The sequence below is a fragment of the Typopeltis vanoorti genome, chromosome 8, assembly GCF_054136105.1.
Source record: "Typopeltis vanoorti isolate ZY-2024b chromosome 8, IOZ_Tvanoo_1.0, whole genome shotgun sequence".
Lineage (NCBI taxonomy): Eukaryota > Metazoa > Arthropoda > Arachnida > Uropygi > Thelyphonidae > Typopeltis > Typopeltis vanoorti.
This window is the reverse complement of record NC_143556.1, coordinates 43,648,225-43,663,627: the sequence shown is the minus strand read 5'-3', so window position 1 is coordinate 43,663,627 and position 15,403 is coordinate 43,648,225. Positions and strand designations below refer to the sequence as shown.

The following is a 15,403-nucleotide window of genomic DNA, read 5'->3' as shown; positions in this document are numbered from 1 at the left end:
AATATATTCTCATCAAGCATAAATTCTGCATCCCATCTTTGTTTTCCAAATTTTAAAACTTTACATTTTGCAACATTGAACTCACATCCCCATTTGCTTGCCCAAGCACTCAATTTACTCAATTTATTCAAGTCTTCTTGCAAGGCCACAACATCTTCACTACTCTTTATGGTTCGTCCCAACTTTGCATCATCTGCAAACAACTGAATATCTCCATCCAAATCTTCGCCAATATCATTAATATACAAGTTAAATAGTAATGGCCCTAAAACAGACCCTTGAGGCACTCCACTAGTGACTTTCCTTTTCCTGGATATCACACCCCCATACACAACTTGTTGATATCTATCAGATAGCCAGTCTCCAATCCAATGCACTAATCTAATATCCAACCCCATCTGCTCTCGTTTGACTCTCAACTTATCATGAGGTACTCTATCAAAAGCCTTTGCGAAATCCAAGTATATTACTGTGTATCCTTCTCCTCTGTCCAAGGAAGCAGTCACTTTATTGTAATAAGTAAGTAGATTACTAAAACATGACCTCCCTTTAGCAAATCCATGCTGTCCATCAAAGATTATACCATTGTTGTCAACCCAACTCTGGATCCTAGTTTGTGTGTGGCATTTATATGCTTTATATTAATGCCAGGAGTATCCGGAATAAGGGAGAGGAATTGGTGGCGCAGATGGCATCAGCCTGGCCAAACATTATTGGGATCACTGAGACGTGTTTGACAGAAGAGGAATTAATAACACGAATTGAAGTCGCTGGGTACAGCATTTTTCCGTAGGATAGAGGGGAAAGTGCGGTGGTGGGGTACTGCTTATGATAAGTGATGACCTATGTTCTCTAAGAGTGGAGGCTTTGGAAGGAAGTGAGACAAATGATTTTGAGAGCATGTGGTGTGAGGTAGAGGTAGGTAAGACAGGATATTTAATGGAGTGTTGCTACAGACCCAGGAGTGCACAGAGGATGGGGACCAGGAGATGTTTAGGCAGTTAGGTTTGGCAAGTGCAAGAAGAATGATTGTTATGGAAGATTTTAACTAGCAGTATAAATTGGAGAGAGTAAGATGCATGTAGCAATACGGGAATGGAATTTCTAGAATTCTTGAGGGACAAATGTCTTAAACAACATGTAACAAAGGGAACAAGAGGTTCAAGAGTTTTGGATTTGGTTATAGCATCAGAAGAGTTGATAATAACTGAGATGACATCTCTCCCACCAGTTGGAGAGAGTGACCATATGGTTTTGACTTGGAAAATGAATAGACATGCAGGCGTATCAAAGAGACAGGAACTTATGTGGAATTATAAAGCAGGTGATTATAATAGTCTTAGACATCAACTTCGGGAAGTTTCATGGAGAGAGGAATCGGAGGGCCGGGATATCATTAGTGCATGGGAAATTGTGAAAGAATATTAGTTAGCAGCAATGGTAAGTTGTATACCACGAGTGAAGAAGAGGACACAATTTGGAGTAAAGTGGATGACAAACAATATTAAACAGAAATTGCATGCGAAAAAGAGGCTATGGAAGAGATATAAGGAGACAGGTGAAAAGAAGATGCATAAAGAATATAAGACACAGGCCAGAAGAGTGACTAGTGTAGTAAGGAAAGCGAAACTGGCCCTAAGATCCAAAGAAAATCCTAGGGAATTTTTTAGATAAGTGGCCAGTAGGAGGAGAAATGACTGTGGAAGAATGATATTGTGGGATAAAAATGGGAATAGAGTGACTGATGCAGAGGACATAGTAGAATTGTTCAATGAACACTTTATTGGAGTATTTCATCCTGGAGGAGTCAGTTCTAATGCTAGGGGGATAGGGCAGGTTTGAGGTTTGGAGGTACAGAAGGAGAGTGTGTTTCAGATACTGAGTACTCTGGATGTCAGTAAAGCTTTGGGACTGGATGGTATTTCACTACGAGTTTTGAGAGAATGTGCTAGGGAACTGATAGTGCCTTTAACCTGGCTTTTCAATGAAAGTCGGGCTGCAGGAAAGGTGCCCAGGGAATGGAAGGAAGGTAAGATAGTGCCATTGCATAAGGGTGGTAACAGACTGGAAGTATTAATTATAGGAAGTATTTAATTACTGGAAGTGTTAAAACTGGAAGTCTAATTATAGGCCAGTTTGTGTGTGTGTGTCATCAGTAGTTGTTAAGATCTTGGAGAAAGTAGTGAGGGACCGTATAGAGCATTGGGCAGATGAGGGTAATGTTATCTGTGAGAGCCAACATTGATTTGTGAAAGGGCACTCTTGTTTTAGTAATATGCTAGCCTTTTATAATAAAGTTACAAGCACATTAGATAAGGGAAAGGTATATGCTGCAATTTTCTTAGACTTAGCGAAGGTATTTGACAGAGTGCCACATGATAAGCTGATATTTAAGTTGCAGCACATGGGTCTGGATTTCAGATTGGTCAACTGGATTCAGGATTGGCTGTCTGATAGGTATCAGAGAGTTGTGTATGGTGGAGCAGTTTCAAGGAGGCAGAGGGTTACAAGTAGGGTCCCACATGGCCCAGTACTAGGACCTATATTGTTTAACCTTTATATCAATGACATTGCCAGTGGATTTTAAGGAGATATTCAGTTGTTTGCAGATGATGCGAAGCTGGGAAGGATTATTAGTAATAGTGCAGATGTGGTGGCCCTGCAAGTTATACTTGCAGGAAGTAGGGGAGACAAGAGATCTGGGGTTGATGATTGATAGAAACCTGAAATTTAGGGGATATATCGCAAAGGTGGTGAAGGCAACACAGAGGATTGCTGCAATTATGAGGACACTGACCTGCTGAGATAAAAGGTTTATCATTCTGTTGTATAAGTCTCTGATCAGACCCACTCTATTGTTCTCAGATTTGGTCCCCAGGATTTGAAGGGGATAAATTAACTGTGGAAAGGGTACAAAGATGGTTTCAGGACTGTACAATTTTGGTTCTGAGGGTCGACTGAGGGAATGTGGACTGCAGAGCTTGGTGTATAGAAGAAGGAGAGGTGATATGATTGAGACTTTTAAACTGTTGAGAGGTGGTTACAGGATTGACACTGGGGAGTTCTTTTGCTTGGTTGAAAAGTGGGAAGGAGTGATGAGAAGAGGCCATCCCTGGAAGTTACGAAAGGAAACTGTGAGCAAGAGGGTGAGGAGTGGTTTCTTTGTGTGGAGGGTGGTTGAACCGTGGAATGCATTGCCTGATGGAGTGTTGAGAGCGAGGACGGTTGATGAGTTTAAGGAGTGGTATGATAGACTTTGTGTTTCCTAAGATGGACCTCCAACGTTTTGACTTGATAGACGTGTTTCCTAGGAAGGACCACCCGCGATGAGTCTTTTGAGGCCTGAATAATAATAATAATAATAATAATAATAATAATAATAATTGTTCATAACTTATGAGTGTGCTATCAAATGTGTTCTGATATTCCAAATTGTTATTGTTTAGGATCAGAGAAATGGAACTATAAGATGAATGCATTTTGCGTGTCATTTCCAGCTCTTTTGTTTGAGAAAGAAAATTCAAAAGTGGTAAAAACCCTGTTGACCACCATATCATATTAGCTATCTGATTTTTAGCTCAAAAGTCTCAAAGCACATATGAGAAAATTCAACTACTAAGTTTATAACTGAGCTGTTAGTACAATCGACAAGCCTTCATGAGTCACAAGATTCGTCTTTATTTATTTTTATTCTTTTTTGTTTCTTTGTTGCAGTTGATCCTGCTTATCCTTTCCTTCATGCTTATATTTATTGTGATCAGAATACATTATGAAAATTATAGAAACAGCTATTGCGTTAGAGCAAAACTTTTGTTTAATATAAACCAAAATAAACACTTGATGTTTCGACCTTCACATTAAGGTCATCATCTGAAGTATACACATATATACAAAGAAACAAGCTGCACAACAATCTACATGGTATGCTAAAGTTACTGATCAACTGTAAAAATTATTGTTCTGACCTCTGGTGTAAAAAAAAAAAAAAACCTTACTACATCAAAGCTAGAGTCCTATTATTATTAGGTTACAAAATTAAATTAAGCTGGAGAGCAAATTAAGCAGGTGGGCATGTATAATGTCTGCAAGGAGATGTGCTTTGCATTATGGGAGATACTAAGACAAGGAGTGATGAGAGCTTGGTCCACCTTTGCTCGGAGTTGCCTGGTGTTGCACCACCTTACCTCAGTCTTGAAGATATTTTCAGGTGCAAACTTTGTTTGCTTACACTTGGATAAAACAGTGGGTCCACCTTTGCTCGGAGTTTCCTGGTGTTGCACCACCTTACCTCAGTTCTGAAGATATTTTCAGACGCAAACTTTGTTTGCTTACACTTGGCTAAAGGATTAAACTAAATTTATTATAGTCTAACCAATTACAAAATAAACTTCCAGTATCTTTCTCTAAATCCAGAGTAATTCAATAATAAGGTGGTACATTTGGCAACTTGTATAGGTAAATATGACCTCTCCTATTGCTTCTGCCTTAGTATCTCCACGTGTGGGTCTGCCTCCCATGCTGGATATATACGAGATGCTCTGCTTGGGGTAGATTTTTGCCTGTCTCTGAGTAGAGCCACCGCTGAGATTATGGCTCTGTCTGGTGGTGGGGTGAGCCTGCCACTGGGTAAAGCCAATGCTAAAAAGTTCTTCTTGGTGATGGGGTGAGCCTGCCACTGAGTGGAACAAAGCTGAGTTGGGCGATCTTTCAGGATCGTCTAATTTTTAGAGAGGTTTTTACTTAAATACACCTCAATAAAGGTCGAAACCGGTCTGGGTAGTGGCCCTTCCCTTAATGCATAGCAGCATACATGTCTGCAAGGAGATGTACTTTGCATCATTAGAGATACCGAGACAAGGAGTGATGAGAGCTTGGTACACCTTTGCTTGGAGTTTCCTGGTGCTGCACCACCTTACCTCAGTCCTGAAGATATTTTCAGGCGCAAACTTTGTTTGCTTACACTTGGATAAAGGATTAAACTAAATTTATTATAGTCTAACCAAGTGCATAATAAACTTCCAATATAATCTTAATGCTTAGAGCTTTTGTCATTTGAAGTCATAATAAGCAGCTTAGTAAAATAGGTAAAATAGGATATATATATATATATATATATATATATAGTAGAGTTGCGGAGGTTGTGAATGATTGGAATGCCTTGCCTGAGAGTGTGGTGTCTGCAAGGAGTTTGAATGTGTTCAAGGCACGGTATGATGAGCTGTGTGTGTGATAAAAGGACCTCCAGATGAGTCTTTGACTCCATGAGGTCTTGGGGTAATAATAATACACATACACACACACACACACACACACACACACATCATAGAATACAATTATTATTATTATTGCATGACAGCTGTGTGGAGATCAATGACATTGCAGGAGGCCACTCTACACAATGATACACCATCCGCCATCTGCTCTACATAATTGAGAGAGAGAGAGAGAGAGAGAGAGAGGTTTTAAACCACCTTTAAAATTAAAAAACATATTCAATTCCTCTAAGGATCCTCTTCCCCCCATTGACACACCCTGGAGTTTATTGTATCTACTGCACCTGTAACTTACTTTATATTGGAGAAAGTGGACGTACAATTTCTATCCATAAAAAAGAACACAAGTGGCACATTAAATTTAACAATTTTGGTGAAGCAGGCCTCTCAGTTCATGCTCTTAGCACCCTACACCAAACTGATTGGAAAAGTACTTGTTCTTTACATCATACAAAAACCTGGTATGAATGGAAATTTAAAGAAGCATGTGAAATTTTGATTAACCACCCCAATCTTAACAATAATGGTAGCATAAAAATCCCCAAAATTTGGATGGCACACATTCAGCCCACTTAGTTTTCCCACAAACCCTAACTTTATGACTCTAAGCAATTTTCAGCTATTATTGGCCACTATCTATACTGGTTTGTTGTAATTTATATGTATACATATATAAGTAATTTTTTTGGTGTGAACATGTTGCTCTCCAGCTTAATTTAATTTTGTAACCTAATAATAATAATAACAAGACTCTGGCTTTTGACACCAGAGGTCAGGCAAATAGCTTTAACAGTTGATTAGTAATTTTAACATACTATGTAGATTGTTGTGCAGTGCCGCTTGTTACTTTGTATATAAGTGTATACTCCAGATAATGACCTTAATGTAAAGGTCAAAATGTTGAGTGTTTATTTTGGTTTATATTAAACTAAAGTTTTACTCTAACACATAGTTGCTTCCATAATTTTCATAATGTTATTGATCCTGCTAAGTATATTTCAAGAGAAGTAGACTGACTTCTGTTTTCATTCCTAAATTGTAACTATTACCACAAAGACAAAACAGAATTTGTCTCTATGGTAACAGGTTGTTATGATAACAGTAAATCTCCAAAGTCAGATAGAAAAGCATTGGTTTCATTGTAATTATACCAAAAATTAAGATAATGAAGCAGTATATGTCTGTTAATTGCATGTATGTCTGTCTAGCTGATTTTCTTTTTTTTTTGAAGAATGAAAAATCAGAGAGTTTTAAGGTTTCTCCTTCAAAGGAGAAACCTTATAAGTCCTGTATGATGTCAGCTAACCTACCTTCAATTGAGAAGTCCTCATAAAAATACTCATATCAGTGATAGGATTCAAACCCGTCAAAAAGGGATATACGACATTGTTGTTGATACGATACATGTCTTTCTGATAAGTGTAAGGTACTCATGAAAGAAAATATACAACAAACAATTTTCTTAGTTAACTAATTCATTTTAGAAATGATGGACTTTACAACAATGTTATAAATAACTATTTTAATATCCTGACATTTTGACCTTCATATTAAGGTCATCATCTGAAGTATACACATATATATGTAAGGACAAGCTGAGTTACATTTCACACAGTATGCTAAAGAGACAATGATTTGATCAACAGTTATTCTACTGGCATGACTTCTAGTGAAAATATAATATAAAAAATAAAAATTACAATAAAATTAAAAAATTAATTAGAAACTACATCAAAGCTATATTCTATTTAAGATAACATCAGAGAAACATTCTTTCATATAGATAGTTTTCTTACAGTAACAACGATGTCCTAATATAGCATGACAATTGTTATAGTAGATTTAAGATTCTGTATTATCTACAGTCCTGTTTATTATTATTATTATTATTATTTAGGCCTCCAAGGAGTCAAAAGACTAAACATGGGAGGTCCATCCTAGGAAACACAAAGTCTATCATACCACTCCTTAAACTCATTGACCATTCTCGCTCTCACCACTTCATCAGGCAATGCATTCCATGGTTCAACCACCCTTTATGCAAAGAAACCACTCACCCTCTTGCTCACAGTTTCCTTTCGTAACTTCCAGGTGGCCCCTTGTCATCACTCCTTCCTGCTGTTCATCCAAGTGAAAGAACTCTCCATTGTCAACCCTGTAACCACCTCTCAACAGTTTAAGAGTCTCAATCTTATGACCTCTCCTTCTTCTATCCACCAAGCTCTGCAGTAGACATTCACTCAGCCGATCCTCATAACTAACATTGTACAGTCCTGAAACTGTCTTTGTTATCTGCCTTTGTACCCTTTCCACAGTTAATTGGAACTGTACTCCAAGAGATTGATGAGGCCAGGGACTTGGGAGTGTTGGTGGATAGGGAGATGAAGTTTAGGGGGCACATTGCGAAAGTAGTTAAATCAGCTCATCAACTCACTTGGTTGTTGAAAAATACCTTGGCGAGCAGAGACAAGCAAGTTATTGTACCTCTGTACCGAGCCCTGATAAGACCTCATCTCGACTACTGTGCCCAGATTTGGTCACCTCAGTTCCTTCTTGATGGGGAGGAGGTGGAGAGGATCCAGAGGCGAGTGACTAAGATGATAGCAGGTCTATGGAATGAACCATATGAGAACAGGTTGAAGATTTGTGGGTTGCAGAAACTAGTTGATAGGCAGAAAAGGGGAGATATGATTGAGACATTCAAATTGCTAAAAGGATTCTATAGGATTAATTCAGAGGATATTTTTGAGGTTAGGACTGGTGGTGGGAGAACTAGGGGACACCCATGGAAGCTGGGCAAGAGCGTGGTTAGCAGGGGTGTTAGAGCTGGGTTCTTTACTTTTAGAGTGGTAAATGAGTGGAATAAGCTGCCAGAGTCTGTTGTGGGTGCTATGACAGTGAGCGAGTTCAAGGCAAGGTATGATAGATACTGTGAGAATGTTGAACAGTTGTTAAGGACTCCCTGGAGTAGCCTGTAGTAATAATAATAATAATAATAATAATTTATACCCTTCAAATCCTGGGGACCAAATGTGAGAATAATAGTCCAAGTGTGGTCTGATCAGGATCTTATACAACGGAATGATAACTCTTTTATCTCTGCAGGTCAGTGTCCTTCTCATTATTGCAGCAATCCTCTGTGTTACCTTCACCACCTTCGCAATATGTCCCCTGAATTTCAGGTTTATATCAATCATCAACCCCAGATTTCTTGTCTCCCCTACTTCCTCCAGTATAGCTCCTCCAATAGAATATGCAGCATCCCATCGATGTATCCCAAACCTCAAGACATTACATTTTGCTGCACTAAGCCGAATCCCTATTCATTTGCCCATCTGTCTAGCTTATTCAAATCCTCTTGCAGGGCTACCACATCTGCACTATTACTAATAACCCTTCCCAGCTTCACATCATCTGCAAACAACTGAATATCTCCCTGCTATCCACTGACAATGTCATTGATATAAAGGTTAAACAATATAGGTCCCAGTACTGAGCCCTGTGGGACCCCACTTGTAACACTCTGCCTCCTGGAAACTGCCTCACCATACACAACTCTCTGATACCTATTGGACAGCCAATCCTAAATCCATTTGACCAACCTGACATCCAAACCCATGTGTTGCAACTTATATATCAGCTTATCATGTGCATCCTGTCAAATGCCTTCGCTAAATCCAAGAAAATGGCAGTACATGCTTTTCCCTCATCTACTGCTCTTGTAACTTTATTATAAAAGGCTAGCATATTACTAAAACAAGAGTGCCCATTCACAAATCCATGTTGACTCTCACAGATAACATTACCCTCATCTGCCCAATGTTGTGTATGGTTCCTAACTAATTTCTTCAAGATCTTAACAACTACCAATGACACACACACACTGGCTTATAATTAGACACTTCCAGTCTGCTACTGCCCTTATGCAATGGCACTATCTTACCTTCCTTCCATTCCTTGGGCACCTTTCTTGTAGCTAGACTTTTATTGAAAAGAAAAAATAAGACTGGATTTTGCCCAGAACAAGGATAATATCGAGACTGTTGGAGTGCTTTCAACTGATTGAGTGATGAAGCTTTTATTCACGAAAAAATAAATTATTCCAAGCACTTTGTGGATCCAGAAACCACAAAATTATTTGTTTATAGTTAAGTTTTTAGGGAGAAAGGTTCCGTGGGTAGAATATGTGCCTTCCATATGCTTGGGATTTTTAGACCATCATTATTGTTAAGATTAGGGTGATTGATAAGAATCTCACAGGCTTCCTTAAATTTTTGTTCATACTTTGTTTCGGTGTGATGTAAACAACTGGTGCTTTTCCAGTCAATTCTATGTAAAGTGTGCAGGACGTGATTAGAAAGGCCAGCTTCACCATAGTTATTATATTTAATGTGTCGTTTATGTTCCTTTAGTCTGATAGGAATTGTGCGCCTGGTTTCCCCCTATATATGGTAGATTACAGGTGCAATAAATAACAGTGTACTCCAGGGTGGGCCAGTGGAGGGAGGTTGTCTTTGGATGAGTTGAGTAAGTTTTTTTTAATTTTGCAGGAGGTTTAAAGGTGGCTTTAAGGTTGTATTTCTGTAGTATTCTGTTTATTTTATCTGATGTCCCTTTAATGTATGGAATGTATATAGTTTTATTGTAGTCTAGTTTATCTTTATTTTAGTGAGGTCTTGTAGAGAATTTTGTTGATAGTGTTTTGGATGTAACTATTTTTTAGGAACGTATTGCTGATAACTTTAAATTCATCTTTAAGTGCTTGTTCGTTGGAGCAAATCTTCAGAGCTCTGTTTTTTAGAGTATTAATGACACCTAGATTTTGTGTTGGGTGGTGGTAGGAATTTATGTGTATATATGTCTGGCGGTCATGGGGCCAGATAGTGAAAACATTATCAACGTATCTAAGCCAGACTTTGGGTTTCAAAGGAGAGGAATCTAGAGCACATTGCTCAAATAGGGGATTAGCAACTAGAGCTGATAAAGGCAGTGCCACTGTTATTCAAAATCAAACCACATATTTAGAAAAAATGAGTCAACCTGTTAACTACGACCCAACCAATAGAATAGAAAAGAAAACAGAGAACCTACTTAAATCAGTTACTACAATGCCCGAAGATACAGTCAAAAAATTACTTCTGCACTATGCTCGTTCTCCGAGAATTTATGGTCTACCAAAGATACACAAACAAAACACACCACTCCAGCCCATAGTTGAAGGTATAGACAGCCCGAATTATCACCTAGCCAAGAAATTATCATCAACACTCATATTTAGAAAAAATGATCAACCTGTTAACTACGACCCAACCAATAGAATAGAAAAGAAACTTAAATCAGTTACTACAATGCCCGAAGATACAGTCAAAAAATTACTTCTGCACTATGCTCGTTCTCCGAGAATTTATGGTCTACCAAAGATACACAAACAAAACACACCACTCCAGCCCATAGTTGAAGGTATAGACAGCCCGAATTATCACCTAGCCAAGAAATTATCATCAACACTCAAGGAGTTGGCAGGTCATTCACCCTCCTATATCAGAAATACACAACACTTTATAAACATAATCAAAGACATTACATTATAAAATGATGATTTATTAGTCGGTTTTGACATCTCTGCCCTTTTTACGAATGTCCCAATCAATGACACAATCCTTCTTTTACAGGAAAAATCCATCCAGATATCACGGCACTCTCTTTGCGCATGTATTACGTTCGGGTTATTTTGTGTGGTCTGGCAAAATGCTTTCTACCTACAAAAAGAAGGCACAGCCATGAGCTTGTAATTATCCCCTATTGCTAACTTTTATATAGAATATTTTGAGCAACATGCTCTAGATTCCTCTCCCCTTTGAAACCCAAAGTCTGGCTTAAATACATTAACGATGTTTTCGCTATCTGGCCCCATCACCGCGAGACAATTTTTAGAGACATTAGACACTTTCCTCAGCCACCTAAACAAACAACACAAATGCATACAGTTCACAATTCAGATTCAAAAGCAGAACACACTTCCATTTCTAGATACACTTGTGGCACATCTTCCTTCTGGCAGTCTTTCCTTTACTGTTTACCAGAAACCGACACATACTGACCAATATATATATACACACACATAAACTCCTACCACCACCCAACACAAAAACTAGGTATCATTAATACTCTAAAAAACAGGGCTTTGAAGATTTGCTTCAGTGAACAAGCACTTAAAGACGAAATTAAAGTTATCAGCAATATTTTCCTAAAAAATTATTACAGCCAAAACATTGCCAACAAAACACAACAAAATTCTCTACAAGACCTCACTAAAAAAAAGATAAACTAGACTACAATAAAACTATAACCATTCCATGCATTAAAGGAACATCAGATCAAATAAACAGAATACTACAGAAATACAACCTTAAAGCCACCTTTAAACCTCCTGCAAAATTAAACAACTTACTCAACTCATCCAAAGACACACTCCCTCCACTGGCCGGCCTGGAGTATACTGTATTTATTGCACCTGTAATCTACCATATATAGGGGAAACAGGATGAACAATTCCTATCAGACTAAAGGAACATAAACAACACATTAAATATAATAACTATGGTGAAGCTAGCCTTTCTGATCATGTCCTGAACACTTTACATAGAATTGACTGGAAAAGCACCAGTTGTTTACATCACACCGAAACAAGGTATGAACGTAAATTTAAGGAAGCCTATGAGATTCTTATCAACCACCCTAATCAACAATAACGATGTTCTAAAAATCCCAAGCATATGGAAGGCACATATTCTACTCATCGAACCTTTCTCCCTAAGACTTAACTATAAAGAGGACTGTAGATAATCCAGAATCTTAAATCTAATATAACAATTGTCATGTTAAATTAGGACATCATTCTTATTGTTTCTAATTAATTTTTTAATTTTATTTGTTTTTGTTTTTTTATATTATATTTGCAATGGTGACATATTTCAAAGGTGGTGAAGGTGATACAGAGGATTGCTGCAAGTATTAGAAGGACACTGACCTGCAGAGATAAGAGGGTTATCATTCTGTTGTATAAGTCTCTGATCAGACCACACTTGGACTATTGTTCTCAGATTTGGTCCCCAGGATTTGAAGGGGATAAATTAACTGTGGAAAGGATACAAAGACAGATGACAAAGATGGTTTCAGGATGTACAAGGATAGTTATGAGGATTAGCTGAGGGAATGTGGTCTGCAGAGTTTGGTGGATAGAAGAAGGAGATGTGATATGATTGAGACTTTTAAACTGTTGAGAGGTGGTTACAGGGTTGACACTGGAGAGTTCTTTCACTTGGTTGAACAGTGGGAAGGAGTGATTGACAAGAGGCCATCCCTGGAAGTTACGAAAGGAAACTGTTTGCAAGAGGATGAGGAGTGGTTTCTTTGCATGGAGGGTGGTTGAACCATGGAATTCATTGCCTGATAGAGTGGTGAGAGCGAGAACGGTCTATGAGTTTAAGGAGTGGTATGATAGACTTTGTGTTTCCCAGGAGGGACCTCCCACGATGAGTCTTGATAGACTCTGTGTTTTCTAGGAAGGACCTCCCGCGATGTCTTTTGACTCCTTGGAGGCCTAGGTAAAAATAATAATAATACTCTTGATCCTCATGTACCTTCCATTACATACTGCCTAAGGTAACTGTCTTTCAAAATCTGCAAAAATTCATCTTCTTTATCCCCAAATGCAGTCTCTTGATTCCAATCTATATTAGGATAATGAAAGTCGCCCATAATGATTACTCATTTCTTGCTAGCTAGGCCAATTTGCCTATACATTTCCTTCTCATTACCCTCCATATTACCATAGCCAATTTGCCTATACATTTCCTTCTCATAGCATGACTTGAATGCATTCACTGTCTCCACACACACACACCACACTTCCAGGCGGCCACCCACAACTCTCCATCCAAAAAATATGCTCCTCACTGCATTGCTCATACCATCCTTATACAGCTTCCAAGGATGGTCTCTTGTTCTTCCCCTCACCACCCATCCATGTCAAACCAATAATAACCTCTTGCTAATGTGTATGTCTCTATAATGTTCCTCCCTTGTCCTTCTATCCACTACTGCAATTTGCATTCCCTCGATCGACCTTCACTGAATCGCCTCTGAATTCGTCCATCCTTTGGATGAATCTCTTCATCTTTGGACATCTCTTTATCATTTGAAAAACCTGGTTATCAAATCTGTGCATAGTAATCCATATACGTTCTGATAAAAGCCTTAAACAAAGGAATCACAACATACTTACTCCTACATGTCAGCATTCTCATGCTATCCTCACAATTTTAGCAAAATGTCCCCAAAATTTCAGACTTCATCCACCTTTCCCCCCCCCAACCAGATCCCTCATCTCCTCCACCTCCTCTAAGATATCCCCCACCAATCTAATACTCCAATCTGTGCATTCCAAATTTTAAAACCTTACATGTTGCTACATTGAACTGGTAGCTCATTCATTTTGCCCATTCAGAAAGTACTCGGGTCCCTTTGCAAAGCTACAACATTCATTGTACTCATATTCCATTCCAACTTTGCATCATCTTCAAACAGCTATATATCACCATTCAAGCTCTTTCCAATATCATTTAGATACAAATTAAACAGGATGCAGCCATAACAAATTCCTGGAGCACACCACTGATGACCCTCCTCCTCTAAGATATCTCTCCCCCATATACAGTTTGCGGATACCTATCATACAGCCAATCACCATGTGCTTCCTCTTTATCCAATACACCTGTCACATTGTTATAGTAAGTATATTGCTAAAATATGACCTTCCATGCTGTCCGTCAAAGAGAAAGTTTTTGTAGATAAACTTATACGTTGGTGATACATAACTGTCTTACTATGGCCAAACACGCAGGACAGCTAATATAAGGATATCTGAACATAAGGATTGTATCCATTTCCACCAATACAGCCACTCAGGACTTGCTCACCATGCTTTGGACACCCGCCACAAAATACGCTGGAAGAAAGCCACTTTACTACACCGCAGCAAGTATAAATATGAGAGACTATTCCTGGAATCAGACTCAGCTCTAAAAAACTCCCCAAACCTCAACAAATTTGGATGCATGAGACTTCCCCAAATATGGGAAGCCTGCATTCTTAGAACATCAGCCCAACAGCCAAGACTACTACCCAATTTAGCCCACTAAGTGCACCTTTTAGGACTCTAGGACCGACTTCAGTTGTTGTCTTCAGCCATATTTGTTCAGTGTTAGTGCCTGCATGCACATATCATTAATTTTATGTTCCCTGGAGATGGTAATGTAACATTACCGAAATATAGGAAGTATTAATTAAAGTTTTTTAAATTAATATTATAGTATATGTTGTCTTTCCCTAAAAATCTGACAAAGAGAAAGTTGTTGTCATCAACTGAATTCTGAATCCTGTTTCTCACTAGCCTCTTTAACACTTTTACCACAACTGCAGACAAAGAGATTTGTTTGTAATTGGAAGCCTTATTCTTATCACTTCCTTTATGAAGTGGAACAATTTTGTTCACTTTCCGTTCCTTTGAAACTTGGGCAAATGTAAGACTCAAGTTAAAGAGGTACGTTAAAGCTATTAACTCCTGGAACATCCCTGAATGCATGCAGTGATATACTATAAAGTCCTAGCACTTCATTGACATCACATTTACTCGATTCCTCTTATACCTCCTGCTCACTCACAATCAATGGCTCCTCCTCCCTTTCATGCTCTCGAATTAATTGAGTTTTAAGGAGTGTTTTGTTTCAATGCTAGATTATAATGTTTCCTTATTTCTTGCAATTGCAGGCAAATTGGCCATGAAAACACACATGCAATTGAGAGAAATTGATGGTGGTAATAGTAGTGTGTTTATTCTACTACTACTCGGATTAAGTAGTAGAGCAGATGGCAAGGTGTGCTTAGAGGAATTTTGATTTCTTTTTTTCTTTTCTTTTCTTTTTTCTTTCTTTTTTTTTTTTTTGAAGTATACTCTTATGAGGAAAGCTCTTCCAGAAGACAGAAGTGGATAGAATAAAAGAGGAAGAGGAGCAGCAGGTTCAGTGTGTTTGCAGTTGCACAGTAAAGGGATAGTTGGCAGTTGCTGC

General features: G+C 38.4%; 1 protein-coding gene across 4 annotated transcripts in view; it reads right to left on the bottom strand.

Annotated features, from left to right (window-relative positions):
* Positions 1–15,403, bottom strand: part of Ass (argininosuccinate synthase) — a 271,035-nt gene that overhangs the window by 174,527 nt on the left and 81,105 nt on the right. The gene's annotated exons all lie outside the window — the stretch shown is intronic.